This window comes from Dromiciops gliroides, chromosome 1, assembly GCF_019393635.1.
Source record: "Dromiciops gliroides isolate mDroGli1 chromosome 1, mDroGli1.pri, whole genome shotgun sequence".
Taxonomy (NCBI): domain Eukaryota; kingdom Metazoa; phylum Chordata; class Mammalia; order Microbiotheria; family Microbiotheriidae; genus Dromiciops; species Dromiciops gliroides.
The window spans coordinates 583,673,672-583,695,321 of record NC_057861.1 but is presented as its reverse complement, the minus strand read 5'-3'; the positions used below and the strand labels follow the sequence as shown (position 1 = coordinate 583,695,321).

The 21,650-nt window shown below is 37.1% G+C and overlaps 1 protein-coding gene across 1 annotated transcript in view; it reads right to left on the bottom strand.

Moving 5' to 3' along the window:
- SNX29 (sorting nexin 29) overlaps window positions 1–21,650 on the bottom strand; it is a 673,154-nt gene that overhangs the window by 235,114 nt on the left and 416,390 nt on the right. The window lies entirely within an intron of this gene.

Genomic DNA, 21,650 nt, shown 5'->3' with positions numbered 1-21,650 from the left:
CCACAAACAGCTTGCTAGAGTGTTCCTGATTAAAGCAGGCTCATGGAGGAGGACTTCAGGAAGAACCCAACCAGACTGTAACTCTATGCTAGGTAGGACTTCTTTTTCTTAACTCCTCTATGCTTTAATAAATGTTTAATGCCTAAAGACTGGTGCTGAAGCTTCTGATTTAAGGCGACCACAATTTAGATTTTAAACATCACACCTACCATGTGCCAAGCACAGTGTACAGAGGATACAAAAACAGAAGGAAATGTGCATTTTAGTAACAAAGCCCTGATGTCAATACAAAAGCCCAGAAGCAAGCAGGGGATAGAACTCTGGACCATGCTTCCTAATTTGGTTTGGCCAAGTCAAACTTTGCTGAATCCTCAAGAAGAAAAACAGAATGAAGGGAGTGTTGTGTAAATCAGAGAAGAAATAAAAACCATTAACTTGATAATTTCTATTTCCACTGAGAGCAGATTAAAAGGAAATGAACAAACTTGAGTGTGTTAGGTTAAATGTACGAAAAATCTTTCTGCCAAAATGGCTGAATTACTGTGATAACAATAACAGCACCTACTACTGATGCTGCCATTATCCCTACTACTACTCACAATCACATAATCGTTTAGCATTTGAAAAGTGCTTTTCATTTACAGTAACCTTTGAGGGAGGTGGTGCAAGTATGATTCATCTCATTCTGCCAGTGAAAAACAGGGTTTAGAGTCTAAATGACTTCCGCAATGTGACATAACTAAAACTCCCAAGTCTAGCATTGTTCCACTATATCATATAGCCTCAGTAAAACTATGGTCTCTCTTTCATGGAAATCTAAAAATAGGACTAGTCTAGTCATTAGTCTAGGATAGCATTAATACAATTCTTTCTAGATGTAGGTAGATAGCTTAGCTTAACTTCTCAAGGGTCTTTGTTCTCATAGGATTCACTGGTCCCAAGTGGTTAAATTGGGCTTCATCAAACAGCAGAATGTCCTATAAAGAGATGTTAATGGCGTGGCTCTCCTTAACCATGGAAAAGAGTAAGATGATTGTGAACTTTTAAAGAACTTAGGTTTAATTACACACCCATATTCCCTGCACAAATGTATAGTTTGAATCATACTGCAGATATAGGTAATATCCTTGTTTGACAACACCAATATTATAATAAAGTCCTGCTAAATTAAACACCAGGGATGGGGATGTGACTCCAACATGACATTTTAAATCAACTCTTAGAAACCATTTTCATTTCTATTGAGAGGAGGAGCAGAAGCCTAAAAAGACAGAGCTGAAAATCAGGTCTCTAGCTACATAACTGGATTACATTTTTAAGAAAGCCTGGGAAATTTCTTTTATCTCTTGGCTTCAACTTCATGATCTGGGAAATCAGGGAACATTTCTCTAAGGGATACTATGAGGATTAAGTCAATAGATTTGAAGGTAGAAGTTAAAAACTGTTAAACACCAATATGATTATATTACTACAAATCACTCCTTTTAATTCTATCTCACTTCATAAATATATTGAAAAGATTACCGTTTTGAATTAGCAAATGTCATTTATAATAAAATAAAATTCCTACTATATCCATCAAGGAGGGCAGAGACAAAGAAAAGACATGGTGGCATTATTGACAATGTGTTGTTTTTAATGACAGATATTACTTTGTAATTATAAAGAGGATTAGCCATAATGACTTAATCTTAAAATGCTGTAAGAATTCTCTTAGAAATATTTTCCTCTTTTATGATTCTTTTTAGTTACCTTTCAGACAGATTAAAGTAGCAGATGACCTTCAAGACATTCTTCTTTAAATGAATTTCTCCTATAATTATGTAGTGTTCTCTGTGCCATCCCAGTTCTAAATTTATTGCACCTGCATGAGTGTCATGTTAGCTACCTGGGAACATAATTCATGAACTACATAACCTTCATAGAATACACCTGGATAATCACAAGTGGTACTACTATACTTATAAAATTACAATTGACAGGCAGAGTTATTAAATGTTTTAAGGATTTTTATCATCATACTGTGTAGCCAAAATTATACCTATAAAGATTTGTGGTAATGCTCTAGAAAATGAATTTTACCCGGAGCAACAAAGTTAGAGAGCCAATTGTAAGAAATACTAGGTTTTTACCAGTTATCTATGAAAATTCCATATTTCTATGAAAAAGTCTTCCATCTCTTGGATTCTGGAGATCTTACACTTACTGGGGAAACCATGTTCTCTGTTCTATAGGCCTCTCTTCTGATTCACCCTTCACATCAATCATAACTTGATGATTATAAACTTGAAATTGTCAGTTAATTAATAGAAATAAAAATGTCATCACTACTCTCTATGTTTAGTGTAAGGTACCTAATCATCTAATTTATAATCTTAGCAAACACTCTATTGGAGCAGCTAGGTGGCGAAGTGGATAGAGCACAAGCCCTGGATTCAGGAGGACCTGAGTTCAAATCTGACCTCGGACACTTGGCACTTACTAGCTGTGTGACCCTTATTGCCCCACCAAAAAAAAAGGAGAAAAAAAAAAAAGAAAATGCACTATGAAAGCTGTTTCCATGCAGGAGGTAGGAATGATGTGGAGAAAGGAAGTGAAATCTAAAAATGTGTATACAATAGCTTCCAAGTCCATGTGAAAACCCTGGCCCATTGTTACCAAAATTCAAGGGGTATTCATATAAGTCTCTTAAGAAGCCACCAGTGCTAATTGTACATTAATAGTAACAATGACACTTGTCTAATTCTGCCCAAGCCAAATTGCTCCCTGCACCCAGTTTTCCCTGCCACCCTTAGTGTGGGAATCCATGGGGAAGGTAGGTGGCAAAGTGGATAGAGCATTGACCCTGAAGTTGGGAGGACCCAAGTTCAAATTTCACCTCAAACACCTACTAGCTGTGTGACCCCAGGCAAGTCACTTAACCCCAATTGCCTTAAAAAATGTCCAAAGCCATCTTCAGTTATCCTGATATATACCTTGATAGTTCCAAATGGCTCTGGAGGAGAGAGTGAGGCTGATGACTTTGCACAGCCCTCCCTCACTTAAATCCAATTCAATGCAAGTTATGGCATCACCTCCTGTTGTCATGGTCCTCTTTGAGAATGAAGGAAAAACAACAACACTGTGGGAATCCACCAAGAGTCTCTCCTTGGCCCTGTTATCTTGGTCATGTACACAGTCTTCCCTGGTGATCTCATCCTCTAGAATGCCTTTAATTATCTCTGTAGATAACTCCCAAATTCACTTATGCAGTCATGAGGAATTTCCAGAACTACAGTCCTGCTGGAAATCTCCACATGAATTTCTTACTGACATCCCAAACAAAGGTCAACTGATCTCATCTACTTTGCAAACTTTCCATTAACTTCCCTCTTTCTGTTGATGGCAGCTTGAAACCTCACCTTTGGTTTTTTTTCTCCTTCATCAGCATACATCTAATCAGTTGACAGGTCCTACCTTATAATCTCTTATGTAACTCATGGAAGATACTAGGATCTAAAAAAAATGCAAATTTCTCATTTTACAGATGAAGAAACTTAAGTCCAGAGAGAACAAATCATCTTTCTTTCCAATCACTGTGCCATCATTATCCTAGTTTAGGCCTTTATCCCTTCTCAACTTAACTACAATAATACCCTCCTAACAAAGCTCTGGCCTCTTAGTTTTTCCTCCTTTCCAACAAATCCTTCATATCACTAGCAAAATTATCCTCTTGAGGCAGCTAGGTGGCATAATGGATAGAGCACGGGCCCTGGAGCCAGGAGGACCTGAGTTCAAATCTGGCCTCAGACGCTTGACCCTATGTGACCCTGGGCAAGTCACTTAACCCCAATCGCCTCACCAAAAAAACCCAAAACAACAACAACAAAAACACAACCAAATCACTCTCCTGCCCCAAGACCATCATTAAAACAAACAAAAAAACCCACTCCTCATTAATTATAGGAAATAATACAAACTGCTAATCCTGGCACTTAAGCCACTAAATAATTGGACTCCAATCTAGAGTTACCTCTTTTTATCCTACTTCCTCTTCACATAGTTTACATACCAAACAAACAGAACTTCTAAATGTACCCCAATCTCATTCTATACTTTCACCTGTGCAGGCCATCCCTGTGACTAGAATGCAAGATACATGCCTTCCTTCTGATATCTTGACCCTGCCTGGATATTATTACCTGGGTGACCATTGTTAACATAACTTCCCTGGACCTCATATGGAACATAAGGGAATTTGGAATAGAAGGCCCTTTCCTACTTTAAATCTGTATTTCTACGGTCCTCTCTCTTCCAACAAGGCCCTGCTGATAAATTCCCTCTTCCATAATTTTTTTTTTCCCTGATCACTCCACCAGAAAATTTTCCCTTCCTCCTCAAACTTTTCACACTTTTGTCTGGATATCTCCTTGGTATTTATACATTGAGGGTAGGGACTCTATGTTCTTGTTTCTAATTGTATTTCTACCAGCACTGTATTGCATGTAGTACACATCTAATAGGTGCTTGTTAAACAACTGAGTCAGACCAACTGATCTAAGAACAGTTCTGAACTATGCTTCATCAATTAGTAAAACATAGGGCAGAAAACCAGATGGCTTAAAAAAAAAAAAGAAACATTCCTGGCTCTCAAAGCCACCAAATTCAGTCTGCAATACACATCTCTCTCTCTCTCTCTCTCTCTCACACACACACACACACACACACACACACACACACACAGAGAAAAAGAGCAGGATCCTCCTTGAAGCGAAGTCCTGCTTACAACTACCCCTCAACACGATGCAGGAAATCTTGGAAGAAATAGAGTAACAAAGAGAATTATTCCTCTTAACTTCTCTTATCCCTGACTCTGCCCTCTAGCACCATTTTCAGTTTCACAGTTGTTGTCAGAAATATGGTTACTTCAGGTCGTAGATCTTGCCCAAGAGAACAAGCATACGATTTTCCTTCAAGGAAGGCAACAACTTGAGTTTACAGATGGAGTTGGAAAGTATGGGTCTATTTTTAGAGTTAACTATTCCGTTAGAAAATCTTAACAGTCCTTCTCCTGCTTTTATGGTCTACATCTCTTCTCAAAAATACTTAAATTTTCCCTCTTTGTTGCAATCCAGATGGAAAATGTGAAATAGTCCCTTCTCCAAAAATCTTAATCCCCAGTAGCATTTTCTGGCTGAAAGAATCTTTTACCCTACTTGGACTGATAAGTTCAAATGATCAGGTATCAAATCAAAGCAGGTCAAGTCAACAAACATTGATTAAGTGCTTACTTACTATATGCCAGGCACTGTGCTAAGCTAAGGATTCCAAAGGGGGTGGGGGGAGAAGCCCCCTCCCTCAAAGAGCTCCCATTCTAATGGGAGAGAAATGTAAGTAACTGGGTACATATACCAAACACGTGGTCTACAGAAGACAATATTAGAGAAAAGGAGACTAGTTTCTGAGGATATTGGGTAAGGCTTCCTACAGAGGTTGGGGTTTAAGCTGAGGCTTAAAAAAACTAATGATAGGAGGTAAGGAGGAAGATCAGTGAAGGGATGAAGGCTAGCCAGTAGTACAAAAAGAACAGAGAGGGGAAATGTAGTATTTTTGTGTAAACTAGCTTGTAGAATATGCAGAGGAACGTTAAGTATAAAAAGACTGGAAAGGTAGGAAGGGGCCAGATTATAAGGAGTTTTATATGCCAAGAGCAGTTTATATTTGATCCTGGATATAACAGGGAGGCATTGGGCCGGGAAGTGATGTGACATGGTCAAACCTACACTTCAGAAAAATTGCTCTGGCAGTTGAGGGGACGATGGATTCAAATGGGATAGAATTGAGGCAGGGGGACTAATTTTAAATCTATTGCAATAGTCCAAGTGAGAAGTGAAAAGGTTCTGAACTAAGGTGGTGATTGTGGAAGGTAAAGAGGAGGGGGGATAAATGAGAGATGTTGTGAAGGTAAAAAGGACAACATTTGGCAATAGTATGGATATGTGAGCAGAGTAAAGAGTCTAGGATGACAAGGCAGCTGCAAGCCTGAGTGATTAGACTATAAATTCCTTGAGAATAGAGATTTTTTGGGGGGAGGGGGGGTGGGATTGGGGGATGGGGCATTTTTTGTGTCTCCAGCACTGTATACTGCCTGACACATACCAAATGCTTATTAACTGATTAGAAGCATAGTGTTCCACTCAATAGTAATAGGTAAATTGAGAAGAGGGGAGAGTTTGGAGGAAATGATGAATTCTTTCAGACAAGTTGAGTTTGAAAAGACAAAAGAATATATACTTTCAGATGTCCAAAAATCATTTGGCAGATATGATATAGATATAGATCTGGGAAAAATGACAATAGAACTCATAGGAGATAATGAAATCACAGAATGAACTCATCTAAAACAGTTTTTATTATCAACTTGGCAGGCATCAATAAATATGATCATTTACATATAGAATGAACAGAAATGGAATTTCATATGAAACTGTAATCTCAATTATGTAAACTCTTGAAAAGAATAAGAATAATACTTATATAGCATTTTAAGGTTTATACAGAGTTTTACAAATATTAACTCATTTTATCCTCACAACAACCTTAGGAGGTAGGTGCTATTATTATCTTCAATTTAGAAATGAGGAAACTGAGGCTGAGAGAAGTTAAATAAAGAGAAGTTAAGGGGTAGCTAGGTGGCACAGTGGATAGAGCACAGGCCCTGGATTCAGGACTATCTGAGTTCAAATCTGACCTCAGACACTTGACACTTACTAGCTGTGTGACCCTGGGCAAGTCACTTAACCCTAATTGCCTCACTTAAAAAAAAAAGATAGAGAGAAGTTAAATAACTTGTCCAGTGTCACAGAGCTGAGTGTTTGGGGCAGGATTTGAAATCAGGTCTTGCTGACCCCCAAACTCAGCACTGTATCTACTAACTCATATAACTGCTGATAATAATAAATTTTACTGTTCTGTGTATCCCTCTCTCTGAACTTCCTTTTGCTGTCTTTTGTGTATTTTATAAATGTGTATTTTATAAATGTTTTAAGGATCATTCTTTCTCTCCCTCCCCATACCCCAAAACAAATAAATACAGAAAAAAAAAGTCTCTGAGATGAGAAAATATGGGACTAGTCAATGTTAGGAGAGTTGTGGGAAGAAAAGATATACTAGTACATTGCTGGCAGAGTTGTAAATCAGTAAAAAAACATTTTGAAAAACTGTGGAATTATGCAACTAAAGTGAGTAAAATGCCCATGTTCCTAGATCCAGAGATTCCACTACTCAGCTTATATCTGATACAGGCTAATAAGAAGAAAATACCCATATGTATCTAAATAGAAACACTTTTTGGTGTAGCAAAGAATTGGAAACAATAGATGCTTATTAATTGAGAAATGGTTACACTAGTTGTGGTACATAAATGTAACAGAATATTATTGTGTTGTAAATGGGATAAATTCAGGTAAGCATGAAAAGATATACATGAACTGACACAGAGAAAAGCTTTTTAAAAAACCCAATAAATTAGAAAATAATATATTCACTGGCTACAACAATATACATGGAAAAAGCAACCATAGATTAAAAAAAAAATCCATCAATTATGCTGACTTGTTCTTTTTTTCCTTTCTTTAAAAAATACTATTTGTTAGATGACATAAGGAAGGAGAGGAATACTCAAGGGAAATTATGGTAACAAAAAAATTAATAAAATTTTTATTTTAAAAAATAATTTTTAAGGGGGCAGCTAGGTGGCGCAGTAGATAAAGCACCGGCCCTGGATTCAGGAGTACCTGAGTTCAAATCCCGACTCAGACACTTGACACTTACTACCTGTGTGACCCTGGGCAAGTCACTTAACCCCCATTGCCATACAAAAAAAAAGAAAAAAAATAATTTTTAAATGCCCTCTCTTGTAACACAAATTTGACATATGCCTTTTTCATCATTAGTTATGTTTAGGGAAATTGGAGGTAATTAATAAATTGTGGCTGTAAAATTATAACTACCTTAGAGCCAACTTCAATTTTAACTAAAATGCTTACTTTTCTGCAGCCTGATTTTTTTTAAAGGCCCAGGCTTATCTCAGTCATGGGGACCTGGGAAACCACATTAATGTATTTATCTAAACTGACAGTCCAGGCAGTTTGCAGTCTGAAAACACTCATGTCTTTATCCATTTCCAATCAACCCAACAATACTCCATTATAAACAAAGTATGTAGGACCAAAGGTAAGTCATTTAGCAGTTGGTGGTGGTACTGATGATGATGACGACGACGGTTTTGATGACGATGATGACAGAAAATTTACATATTCCAGCCTTCCACTACTTAATTATGAGAAAATCATATATAGAACACCTAAGTTCTTTGGGTCTTAAGTTTTTCCTGCCTATAATGGGAATAATTCTGACTTTCCTACTAAAATGATCAACTGCTCATACACAATACAGTGAAGGAGTCTACAAATACTTAAATTTTTTCCTGAAATACCCTATTGCCCTATTTAAAATTTTTGTGAAACCCCACAGAACAGAAATGTGTAAGTCAAGTGGTTCAATTAGAAGAAAATCCTGTTCTTCCTAGTCTCCATAATGCTCTCCCATTATGCACTGTTTTAACAATATCCAAGGGATACCTTAGAGAATGGTAGATTGGTAGTAAGGTTAGCAAATAGAATGGAAATTAATGTTCCTATGTGACTTAAGCAAGTCATTTAACTTCTCTAGGCCTGAATTTTCTCATCTGAAAAATAGAATAAAATAATTCCAACAGTCTCTTCAACTGTAATATTCCATGGTCTGAGCTTACCAATGAAGCTATTTGGATAGATTATCCACACATGTTATCTAATAATGCAGACTCATAAAAGTAATATTTTATATCAAATTACAAATCAATTAGTGCATATTTTATTAAAATGCAAAATAGCATCCAGAATAAAAATTCAAACAAAAAAACCCACAAGATAGCTTTTTAAAAAAAATAATAAACATTTTTATTTAAAGTCTTGAATTCCACATTTTATCCCTCCTTCCCTCCCCCCTCCCTGAAGCAGTAAGCAAATACAGGTTATACATGTGCAATTATGTAAAACGAAGATAGCTTTTTTCAACTGGAGTACTAGTTTTTTGGGGGAGAGGGAAGAAAAGAAAATATCTTCACCTATTTCATGAAAATACACTTAATTTATCTGGTCCAAAGACATTTTCATACACTTTTATGTCTGGATATACTTCCCTGGTACTAACAGGACTCTGCTTTAGCTTTTGGCTTTCAGTTTTCATTGGATAAAAACCACAATTACTGTCCCTTTAACATACAAAAATTTCTAAATTAGTTTTTAAAAGGAAATACAAAACTGGGAATGACTTTGGATTAGCTGACATTGCCTTCGAAGCTTTGTTGTAACTGGGCACAGTCTGGTCAAAGCCTGTTAATTTATATAATAATCATGAAAACATCCAGGCCACTTTTCCATTCCAATGCCATAGTGCCCCAAGGCCTGCTCTATTTTCCACTTTCATTTTTTTATTATAAAAAATAAATCAGGGGACATTCGATCTATGGGGTTTTAAAAATAAAAGCAGAGATGACAAGGTTCAAAATTTCAAGTTAAATCCTACAGAATATGTGCTCCAGGGAAGGATTTGCTAAATATGGAAATCAAGTCTTCCTTATAAAGGAATGGTTTCTGGGTAAAGGTGGAGGTTAGGGCATTCTATATATTTTCCTTTTAAATGGGGGAAAAGATAAAGTACTAAAGAGAGTGGTTTTTATATTTCTTCCTAGACATTAGGCATAGTATACCGTACAATCTAGAACATCCTGGAAATGTTGCTTAGAAGATTCTAGCAGGTGAACTTACTAGCTACAACTGGGTCACAAAATGATCATCAAAAGGGGCCAAAGAGCACTGTGACATATTAGAAGGCATAGTAATCTCAGAGCCAAAGCACTTAGGATCAAGACCCAAGTGCAAAACTTACTAACTATGACTCTGGGAAAGTCGTTAAATACCACCATGGCTCAGCTTCTCTGTCTGTAAAATGGGAATAATACTTATACTACCTATATCACAAGGTTATTTATGATTTCTATTATTATGGAAAATGATTATTAATGTACATGAAGCACTTTGTAACCTTAAAGCACTATATAAATGTGAACTATTATTATTACATCTACAATAGATAATGACACTTCATCTGCACTTCTCATTTATTTTTAATGAGAAATTTTAGCTTTGCAGTTACCATAATGCAAATGAGAAATTTCCTACTGTTTCCAAACATATGTTACTTATGCAAGGCAGTCTATTCACATGTTTCCTTTTTAATTTCCTTGCCTACCAATGACCTTCAGAAAATAAATATTTAGTTCCAAAACAATGAACTAAGAATTTTCACCCCCAGAAAATCAAATAAAAAATAGTTGAAATAATTAACAATGTTAGCAGTCACAGGATATAAAAAAACCCACATAAATCATGAGCATTTCTATAGATTGCCAACAAAGTCCAGCAGCAAGAGGTAAAAAAAGAAATTCAATTAAAATAGTTGTACACAATATGAAATGCTTAGGAGTCTACTTGTAAGACAAACCTAGAAACCCCATGAACACAATTACAAAATACTTTTCACGCAAATAAATTTAGATCTAAACTGGAAAAATATTAATTGCTCATGGGTACGCCAAGCCAATATAAGACAATTCTACCTAAATTAATATACTCATTCAATGCCAAACCAAACTACCAAAAACTGTTTTAAAATAACTACAAAAAATTATTTATACTACCAAAATTATTTTAGAAAAATAGCAAAATTCACCTAGAAGAACAAAAGGTCAAGAATATCAAAGGAATTAATAAAAAAATAAAATGTGAAGAAAGGTGGTCCAAGCAGTACCAGACCTCAAACTGTATTACAAAGCAGTAATCATCCAAAGAACCTGGTACTGGCTAAGAAAGAGAATGGTGAATAAGTGAAATAGATTAGGTATACAATACACAGTAAGAAACTACCAGAGTAATCTTTTTTTTTTTTTGATAAATGCAAAGATCCAGACTTTGGGGGCAATTTACTATTTGAGAAAAATTGCTGCAAAAACTGGAAAGTGGGCAGCTAGGTGGCGCAGTGGATAAAGCACCGGCCCTGGATTCAGGAGTACCTGAGTTCAAATGCGGCCTCAGACACTTAACACTTACTAGCTGTGTGACCCTGGGCAAGTCACTTAACCCCAATTGCCTCACTAAACAAAAACAAAAACAAAAATCTGGAAAGCAGGTTGGCAGAAACTACGTATAGATCCATACTTCATGCCATATTCTGAGATAAGGTCAAAAAGGGACATGATTTCAACATAAAGGATGATAGATGCCATAGGCAAATTAGGGGAATGTACAATAGTTTACCTGCCACATGCATGGATGAGAGAAGGATTTAAGACCAAATGAGATAGAAGATTAGAAGGAGGGGCAGCTAGGTGGTGCAGTGGATAGAGTACCAGCCCTGGAGTCAGGAGTACCTGAGTTCAAATCTGGCCTCAGACACTTAACACTTACTAGCTGTGTGACCCTGGGCAAGTCACTTAACACCAACTGCCTCACTAAAAAAAATATATATATATATATTATAATTATTATATTATAATTATTATAATATATATATAAATTATAATAATATATATTATTCCTTTTATATATATATATTAGAAGGAAAGCAGAAAACTAGGGGCATGGGGGGAAGTTTACAGAAAGTTTCTCTGATAGAGGCCTAATCTCTCCAATTTATAGAAAACTGGGTCAAATTTATAATACTACACATCATTTCCAATTGATAAATGGTCAAAGGATATTACCAGGTATTTTTCACATGAAGAAATCAAAACTGTCTATAATCATATGAAAAAATGTTCTAAATCACTATTGATTAGAGAAATGTAAAGTAAGATGACTCTAAGGTACCATCTCACACCTATCAGATTGGCTAATATGACAGAAAAGGAAAATGATAAATGTTAGAGGAGATGTGGGAAAATTGGGACACTAACATACTGTTGATAGAGGTTCAAACTGATCCAATCATTCTTGGAGACCAATTTGGAACTATGTCCAAAATGCTATAAAAGAATTCATACCCTTTGTCCCAGCAATACCACCCCCAGATCTGTATCCAAAGTGATCCCCTCACCACAAAAAAAAAAAAGAAAAACAAAGAAAAAAGGAAAAGGATCTATATGTACAAAACATTTCTAGCAGCTCTTTTTGTGGTAGTAAAGAACTGGAAATTAAAGGGATGCCCATCAATTGGGGACTGACTGAACAAGTTGTATATGATTATGTTGGAATACTATTGTGCTGAGCAGGATGCTTTCAGAAAAACCTGGAAAGACTTATATGAACTGATGCAAAGTGAAATGAGCAGAACCAGGAGAACATTGTATATAGAAACAGCAATATTGTACAGTGATCAACTGTGAATGACAGCTGATCCCAACAACTCAAAGATCCAAGACAATTCTGAAGGACCTATGATGAGAAATGCTATCCACCTCCAGAGAAAGAACTGATGAAAGTCTGAATGACACTGAAAGCATACTAGTGATTTTTAACTTTATTTTTCATTTTTTTGTCTGTTTTCTTTTTCTTCCTTTTTTTTCTTTCTTTTTTTTTTCTTTGGTGAGGCAATTGGGGTTAAGTGACTTGCCTAGGGTCACACAGCTAGTTAAGTGTTAAGTGTCTGAGGCTGGATTTGAACTCAGGTGCTCCTGACTCCAGGGCCAGTGCTCTATCCACTGTGCCACCTAGCTGCCCTATGTTTTCTTTCACATGACTAATATGGAAATACATTTTGCATGTCTGTACATGTATAACCTCACAAGGAGTAGGCAAGGGAGAAAGGTAGGGAGAGAATTTGGAATTCAAAATAATAATGGTTAAAAACTTAAAATAAAAAAATTTAAAATTACCAATTTTGATCCTTTCTTTAAGAAAGACTCATATGTAAAATGTTAGATTTTTAACCTTAAAGACTAACCCCTTCATTTCACAGATTAGGAAACCAAGTTTAAGAGAGAAGAAACAATTTGTGGACAGTCATAATATATCTAATACCTATTTAGTGGCAGAGGAGAATCTTGAACTCAGGAAAGTCTTTTGAATCCTATATTCAGTGCTCTTTTTATTACTTTTATATCTCACAGCATCAATATGAAATATCACAGAATAGTTAAAATAACTACCATTTAGCATACTAAGAAACTAAGGCTCTGCATGACTGGCTTAGTTACAAGATATGATAACTCCAGTGTAGTGTTAGGACTGGATGCCAAATTTTCTAGTGCTTCCCATAGAGGAATGAGAAGGCATTAAGTTTTTTTCTAAATTCTGGGAGGATAATTACAACTGAAATGGCCACTTAAAACTTGGCATTTAATAACATTAAAAGACAACAAAAATGCTTAACCAATAGAAAATCAATAATGCAAACAAAAGCTCCTTATAATCTGGTGATCTAATACAGGCATTCCTTTTGAAATAAATTGTTGTCTTCTTGAAAACAAGCATCCCAGGGAGATGTCTCTGTGAAGAACAATTTTAGTGTAAAGAATAAATACCATGTTAGCAACACCATGGAGAAATGTCTTCGAGCAGACCAGTTTCTTGAAATGACCCTATCAGTGTCTAAAAAACCAGCTAACAAATGGAAATAAGTGTCCAGATACTGGCAAAGAGGAAATATTAAAGAAAAAAAAAATTTTAGCCTAGCGGCTGGCCTCCTCTACAGGCTGATTTATAAGGAGGAAACTGTAAAGGCTAGCAACTGGGTGAAAATGCTTACTTTAATGAGAAACTACGATAAGGCAATCAGACCATGTGCGTATGGGCCATTTACTGCTAATTACATGTACATACTATATTTTTAACATTACAAGTGCTATGATTACATCTGCAGCTGATGAAGCTCAATGTTCACTGTTAATTTGCAGATAAAAGTAAAATGACTCCAGAATCTTTCCTCCCAGAATTCTTCCTGAGGATTTAATTTCTACCACTTAAAAACTATATCTGCATCCTGGATCCTGCAACACGTGCACCAAGGGTATATTTTAAATTAAGCTCTTATTTAGTAGTCCTGGTTATTAGAGACCAGTATGAAAGGTGGTCCCATAGGGTCAATACATTTACAGTTACTGCCAGGGACTATATGTATACAGATTTCCTCTCTGAAACCACATGGCTAGGTGATAAAATAATTCAGTATATTTCTAAAGCTAGGGTCGGATACCTCTTATTTTCCCTAATACATTTTCCAAACCTACAGTTTCCACTGAAATTCATCCGTTAAATTAATAATAAGAATTAACATTTATATAGTTATGTATAGCAATATGTAAATGTATAAAGAGATATTTATGTATGTTATCTCATGTGATCCTCACAACTCAATGAAGTGACTATTATTAGCCCCATTTTATAGATAAGGAAAAAGAAAGCTATCATGAACATAGAGAAATATAAACTAAAATTTTTCTTTTTTTCTTTCTTCCTTCTTCCTCCTTTTCTTTCATATTTTTCCTAAAATTTTTCAAAATTTTCTTCCATTGTTTCCCCCTTAGTAAGCTAACCTTCACTTTCGCCCAGCAACCATTTCTGCCTTTCAGAAATCAAAGCCCTTCTGAATCTGCTTCAGGTCCATTCTGATGAATCCTCACCTACAATTACAAATGTGAAAGGGGCAGCTAGGTGGCACAGTAGGGGGCAGCTAGGTGGTACAGTGGATAAAGCACAGGCCCTGCATTCAGGAGGATCTGAGTTCAAATCCAGCCTCAGACACTTGACACTTACTAGCTGTGTGACCCTGGGCAAGTCACTTAACCCTCATTGCCCTGCGAAAATAACATAAATAAATGAAAATGTGGTAATACAACATTGAAAAAATGTATTGGACATTGGAGAAAGATAACATCCCTCATTGGACTGGTGTATTTTACAGGCCCATTCAGTGGTTCAGTAAGGAAGGGGGGGAAGAAAAACCCGCTGTAAGCCAGGTTCTCTTCCAGTATATTTTATGATATGGGGAATTTAGGGGCTGACTCTTTTTTATATATCAGTAATTGAAATCTGAAAGCTGAGTTCTTTTGTTTGTTCCGTTCTTTTCTCCTGGAGCACTATATCTATGGAGTTTTTCCTTCTCAGTTCCTTTGTTATTATATTTAAATGTGGCTTTTGAATTTGTAACAGGTTTTAGAATCATCAATTGGCTATGCTAGGGAGTAGACTGGTGCTTTCTAAATACCACAGATGAGGAGGAGGCAAGGTTAGGAGACTGTCCAAGGCCACTACGAGTCAATGAGGAGAGCCCACTTGTCCCTTCACTCCTCCAACAACATGACCTGAGCCACATGATGGACCTTCCTGCAAGCCTACTTGCTCTGTGACATAAAGCACTGGGAGACTCTTGGTGTCTTCAAAATCCAGCCTTCTGGATAAAATACACTTTATAAGGAATGAACACTTCACTGACATAAACCTGCGGTAACCCACTAAACAATGACTTCATCATCGCTCAGCAGCGCCTACTATTTGAGATTGATGACTTCTGAAACCAATCACTGAAACCTTCAATTAGACACTGAAACCATCCCCAACAAAAATCAGAAGCACCAACGTCCCTGCCAGAGATAAATCTCCCTCATTTTAAATTTGTCTTTAGTCAATAAGCGATAAATGACGAAGAACAGCTAATTAAAGATGTAAACCATTCTGCAATTTTCTATCCCCTTTATAATCATGTCTTCCTCAGCATGATGCTTTTCCCTCCATTTGCAACCTGATTGCTCTCCATACTGATATTGCTTGAGATTGGGTTAAAGCAGCTAAAAGTTACTCAGTCCTGGTCACATAGCACTGCTGTGCAAAGTTTCTATGAGTTCTAGTGACTCAGCTAACACCTAAAAGGGAAAGTTCTTAGGAGAGAGTCAGTCATGCTTTCTAAGGGAGAAAGATTTATAAAAATGCATCAGCCGATGACATAAAGAGCTCTCATAGAGCCTCATTCCCCTACAAAAAAAGATGAATGTACAGGACCACAGGCTACAAAAAGTCATGACTGCTAGTCTTCCTGTTTGGGGAATAACGGTATCATTTCCAGCTGGGCCAAGTGTTTCGGGGTTTTAAATGCCAGTCCTCCCCACCTGCTCCTGAGGAAAGACTCCAGAGGTTGTGTTCCCCTGCACAAAAGCTGAGCCACCCAGAAGGATGGCCCCCTCACACTCTCTTGAGAACTGTATCAAGGTCGATACATATAGTAGAGAAAGATACCTAAAAAATAAATAAAACTGGAGTTTCATTCACCCTCTACTTCACTCAAACAAAGAACTCTGGCTAAGCTGAGAGCCACTGAAAGAAAATGCAAACATCCTGCTTCTACAGTGAAAATGAAAACCAGAATCAGAACACAAGCTGGAGCTACAAGTCTACGTCACTGTGTTGTGCACTGATGTTTAACTTTTGAGGTAGTTAGGGGGTTTTCTCATTAGGATGGAAGCACCCTTGGAATCCATCGCTTCTACTTCACTGTATCTTCAGTGATATACTTCGTACCATGAACACATGGGTCTGAAGTACAGACTCATATTCCTGATTTCAAATCTGGCCTCAGACACTTACTAGCTGAGTGACCCTGGGCAAGTCACTTAACCCTGTTTGACTCAGTTCCTCATCTGTAAAAAGAGCTGGAGAAGGAAATAGCAAACCACTCCAGTATCTTTGCCAAGAAAACCTCAAATTGGAGTCACAAAGAGTCAGACACAACTGAAAAGCGACTGAAAAAAAAAATCGTGAACCCAAGTATTTGTAAAATACAGATGATTGAAGGGGAAGAATCCAAGTCAAGGTTCTCTTGTTTCGTTTTTCCAAAGGCATTCATAAAAGTACTGTCCCTGGCACTGAAGCTTTCATTGATCATCCTCAAAACCTTACATCGTACTTAAAAAAAGAAACAACCCTCTTTAATGCACTTATCATATAGTAAAAACTATTTTTTTTAAGTGAGGCAATTGGGGTTAAGTGACTTGCCCAGGGTCACACAGCTAGTAAGTGTTAAGTGTCTGAGGCTGGATTTGAACTCAGGTACTCCTGGCTGGTGCTCTGTCCACTGGGCCACCTAGCTGCTCCGTAAAAACTATTCTAATATTCTCCTAGATTCACCTAGTACATAGGTAGAGAGCAGGCCTTATCCAAACTCTGCAACTCCATAGCACCTGGCACAGTATAGGTACTTGAGAAATGCTTTGTTTTGTTGTGGATGGTAGACAATGTCTGCTACTCCTATTCCAGTCCAATGTTCATTCACACAGCTACCAAACTAATTTTCCTAATATACAAGTTGAACATATCACTCCTTCAGTCAAATAACTTCAGTGACTCCCTATTGCCTCAAGGACCAAATGAAACTCCCAATCTGGTTCTAATGTACGTTTCCACACATTATTTACCCTTACACACTCTAAATGACAGCTAGACTTCACTGCTACACTTCCTCTTATCTCAGCTCCTTGGAGCTTTAGTGGAATACACCCCCTTCTAATCTTTATCTGTTAAAATGCTTTTCTTCCAAGATCCAGGTCAGGTGTCCCCTCTCCTGTGAAATTTTCCTATTATGATTTGTCTGGATCTCTCTCTTAACCCCATCACATCAGCCTTGGTGTTATTTTCATTTGCATATTTTTACTATTTATCTTCCCCAGGAGACTGTTAATATCTCAAAAAGGACAATGACTATGCTGGTTACATCTTTTGTATGCTCAGCATTTAGCACAATACCTTCTACACGGTTTAAGTGTTTTAGAAATATTTGTTAAATTGATGGTGTTATCATAATTTCCTCATCTATTCATTCTGCTCTGTATATATGCCTAAACTGATGACTGTAGCACCTTCAAGGAAATCTGGGCTAGTCACCTCCTAGCACAAATGATTCTAACATTAAAAACACGGGAGCAATGTCTGGTGTGAAGAAAAACATCTACATTAGCCCGTAAGACAGGATAAGGAGAAGTGGCTGGCAGGCAACAAGGAAAAATCCGGGCTTCAATAATTTAACAATCTTAATCTAACATTTCAATAATGATAACAATCTCAACATTATCTTATGACTGACAAAAATATAGGATTCTGGGGCAGCTAGGTGGCGCAGTGGATAGAGCACTGGCCCTGGAGTCAGGAGGACCTGAGTTCAAATCCGGCCTCAGACACTTAACACTTACTAGGTGTGTGACCCTGGGCAAGTCACTTAACCCCAATTGCCCCACCCAAAAAAAAAATAGGATTCAAATACGATTTCAAGCTTCTGCAAGGTTTAAAATCAAGAGTGAAGCATTCCCTATTCCCCTGGTTGGTAATGGTCCTTCTTCCACAGCCCTGCAGTACCATTTTGTTTTACAAATCTTTAATGCATTTACCATGTAATACTGTATTATCTGTGTTTGGGTCTTATCCCCCTAATATGTTGCCAGTGTTTATCAGGAAAGGAAAATTTGTACCAAAAAATGAACTATAGTAATTCTTGTAACAGGTAAAGCTGATGAAGCGTCTCCAGTCACCAATCTATCCCATCCTCTCTCTCTCTACAGCATCTAAGAGCTTGGTAAATATTGTTGAGCCTTACAGCTGTATTCATTTGCATTTGTTGGTATCATTTCACTGTAGGTGTTCTTTTGGATTCTTCATGGGTATATCCTCTTCTTCCTTAGTCTATTCCCGTGGCATTTCCCCTCCAGAGGCTGAGAGCCAAAGCTCTTCATGCAATGGGCATTTAATATACACTGCCAACCCACTAAACATAGCCTACCTTTGGTAGCCAAACAGAATTTTGTTTTGGTAAGAAAGAATATGATTGGAACCATTTATTCTCAACAATAACCAAATAAATAATCAGTCCCACCCCTGGCTCTGGCCCTCATCACTCCTCACCTGTACTACTGACAGTCTCTTAATTGGTCTCCCTACCCTTTCCATCTTCAAATCTGCCTTTCCTCTCTCAAAACCAACCTCCACACAGCTGCCAAATTGATATTCCTAAAGTACATGCCTGGCCAGGACACTGCTCTACTCAAGAAGCCTTAGGCACACATTATTTCCTCTAGGACAAAATAGAAACTTCTCTGTTTGACCTTTAAAAACTTTCACAAGCAGGTTCCACATTATATTTTCAGCCCGATTTCACATCATTCCTCCTCATTCACACTATCTAGGGTCCAGCCAAACTGACCTACTTGTTATTTATTCCCGAAACACAACATTCTACCTTCCATCTCAGTAGTTTTCACACATGCTCATTCTCATGCCTGGGATGCTCTCCCTCTTGACATTCACCTCTAACAATCTTTAGCCCTACTCAAAGTACAGCTCAAGAGTTAGATAATGTAGTGGACAGTGTTGGACTTTAAGTCAGAAATCTCTGAGTTTAAATCCTGTCTCAGACCCTAGGCAAATCATTTAGGCTCTCAGCCTCAGTATCTTCATTTGTAAAATGGGAAGAATAATAACAGAACCTATGTCACAGTATTGTTCTGTGGATTGAATAAGATAAGCCAATGCTTTGTAAACCTAATAAGTACTATATAAATGTTTGCTCTTATTATTATTACTTCACTAATCAAAACTCCTCAACTGTCAACATATCCTTATTCTGAAATTATTTTGTATTTACTTATATGTATACACAAAATTTCTGAGGTCCCCTTTGTGAAGCTCTAAATCTATGTAACTATGCTATTTACCCTCAGTAGAATGTGAGTAACTTGAGGGCAGGGAATGATTTCTTTTTTTTATCTTTTTATTTCCAATACTTATACACAGGGCACATGGTAAGCCCTTAATAAATTTTTCTTAAAGTGAGTGGATCAAAGCCTTTGGAGATGTTCTAGGAGTGTCCCCTAATTGATGAAAGACCCTGGACCTCCGATCATTCCAACCCATGCTAGTAGCTTTGCTTTTCTATGTTTCTATTTATGCTTTTTTATGCTATTTATTCTCTCCCTCTCCCTACTTTATCTACTTCACATACTGAGACAATGACTTGGCTAATATCTGAAGTGCTTTCAATTTCCTCGTCATCTTCATGTCATGCCACCTGCTTTGCCTCAAACTTGTACCTTCCAACCTGAGACTCAAGTTCTCACTCTGAAAGATCTAAGGCTTCTGATTAGTATGCATTCACCTTATCTCTCAGGCCTACATCCACCACATCACTTCCCAGACATCCCCATGCCCTGCTACTGTGCATGTAGCCTCCCTTCTACCTCAGCTTCATCTTCATCTTCCAGCTCAAGTTCTGAGAACAGTAATCAAGTCAACAATTACATTCCTTGAAAGGACATGTCAGTCAATTATCCATTCATTCCAATCATAATTTCCTCTGACTTCCCTATTCAAAAGACCATTTCAAGCCTTTCCTTCCCCTAACATGTAAGCCTTCTGATGGGGCTGCCTTACTTTGTATTCTCAACACTTAGCACAGTGTAAGTTTTTGATGGGTGCTTACTCCTTAATCCATAAAGACGCAAATTTTGGCCATATGAAAGTCACCTTGAGTTCCCAAAGGTGACGACAAAGAAGTAATAGAGCTGTCCTTCCATGTATGATTCTTCCAAGCAATAAAAGCTTTGAGCACAAACCAATGATAATGTGTCATCCTAAAACCTGACTGGCTTAATTTGGAAAGGCTCATTGCTAGAAGAATGGTCATCAGATGATGATGGCTTTTCCCCCAGCCATAACAATTTGGTAAACTGTCTGCAAATGTATAGGTTTGTGATATGTATTAGTGAAAATATTATCCACATGGATGTACCATAGATACTTGACATACTGAAGAAACTTTCTAAGAGAAAAAAAATATTAAGTGTAATTTTTTTCTCAGGTGCCTAAAGTGGCTGAGATTATCAGAGAACAAATCAGAAAAATCTGTATGATACCATGCTACTAGGCATAGTTTCTTCCAGAGGTCACGTAGCCTTTATATTTTTTTTCTCCCTGAGTAGAGGAGGAAAAAGTCAGTCATTCTCCTAGGGAAGAGTCACAGTTGCTTTGTACAATCATTCAATATTGCACTTCAGCATTTTCTTTTTTTAATCATAAAAATATTTTATTATTTTCAGTTACATGTAAAGATAGTTTTCAACATTGGTTTTCATAAGATTTTTAGTTCCAAATTTTTCTCCCTCCTTCCCTTCCTTCTCCCCTCCCCAAGACAGAGAGCAATCCAATATAGGTTATATATGTACAACCACATCAAACATATTTCTGCATTAATCATGTTGTGAAAGAAGAATCATAACACAAGGGGGAAACCTCAAAAAAGGAAAAAGAAACCAACAATCAAAAAGTAGAAACAGTATGGTTCAAACCACAGTTCTTTTTTCTGGATGTGGAGAACATTTTCTATCATGAGTTCTTTGGAATTGTCTTGGATCACTGCACTGCTGAGAAGAGCCAAGTCTATCACCATTGTTCATCACACAATGTTGCTGTTACTGTGTACAATGTTCTCCTGGTTCTGCTCACTTTACTCAGCATCAGTTCACGTAAGTCTTTCCAGGTTTTTCTGAAATCTGCCTGTTCATTTCTTATAGCACAATAGTATTCCATTACATTCAT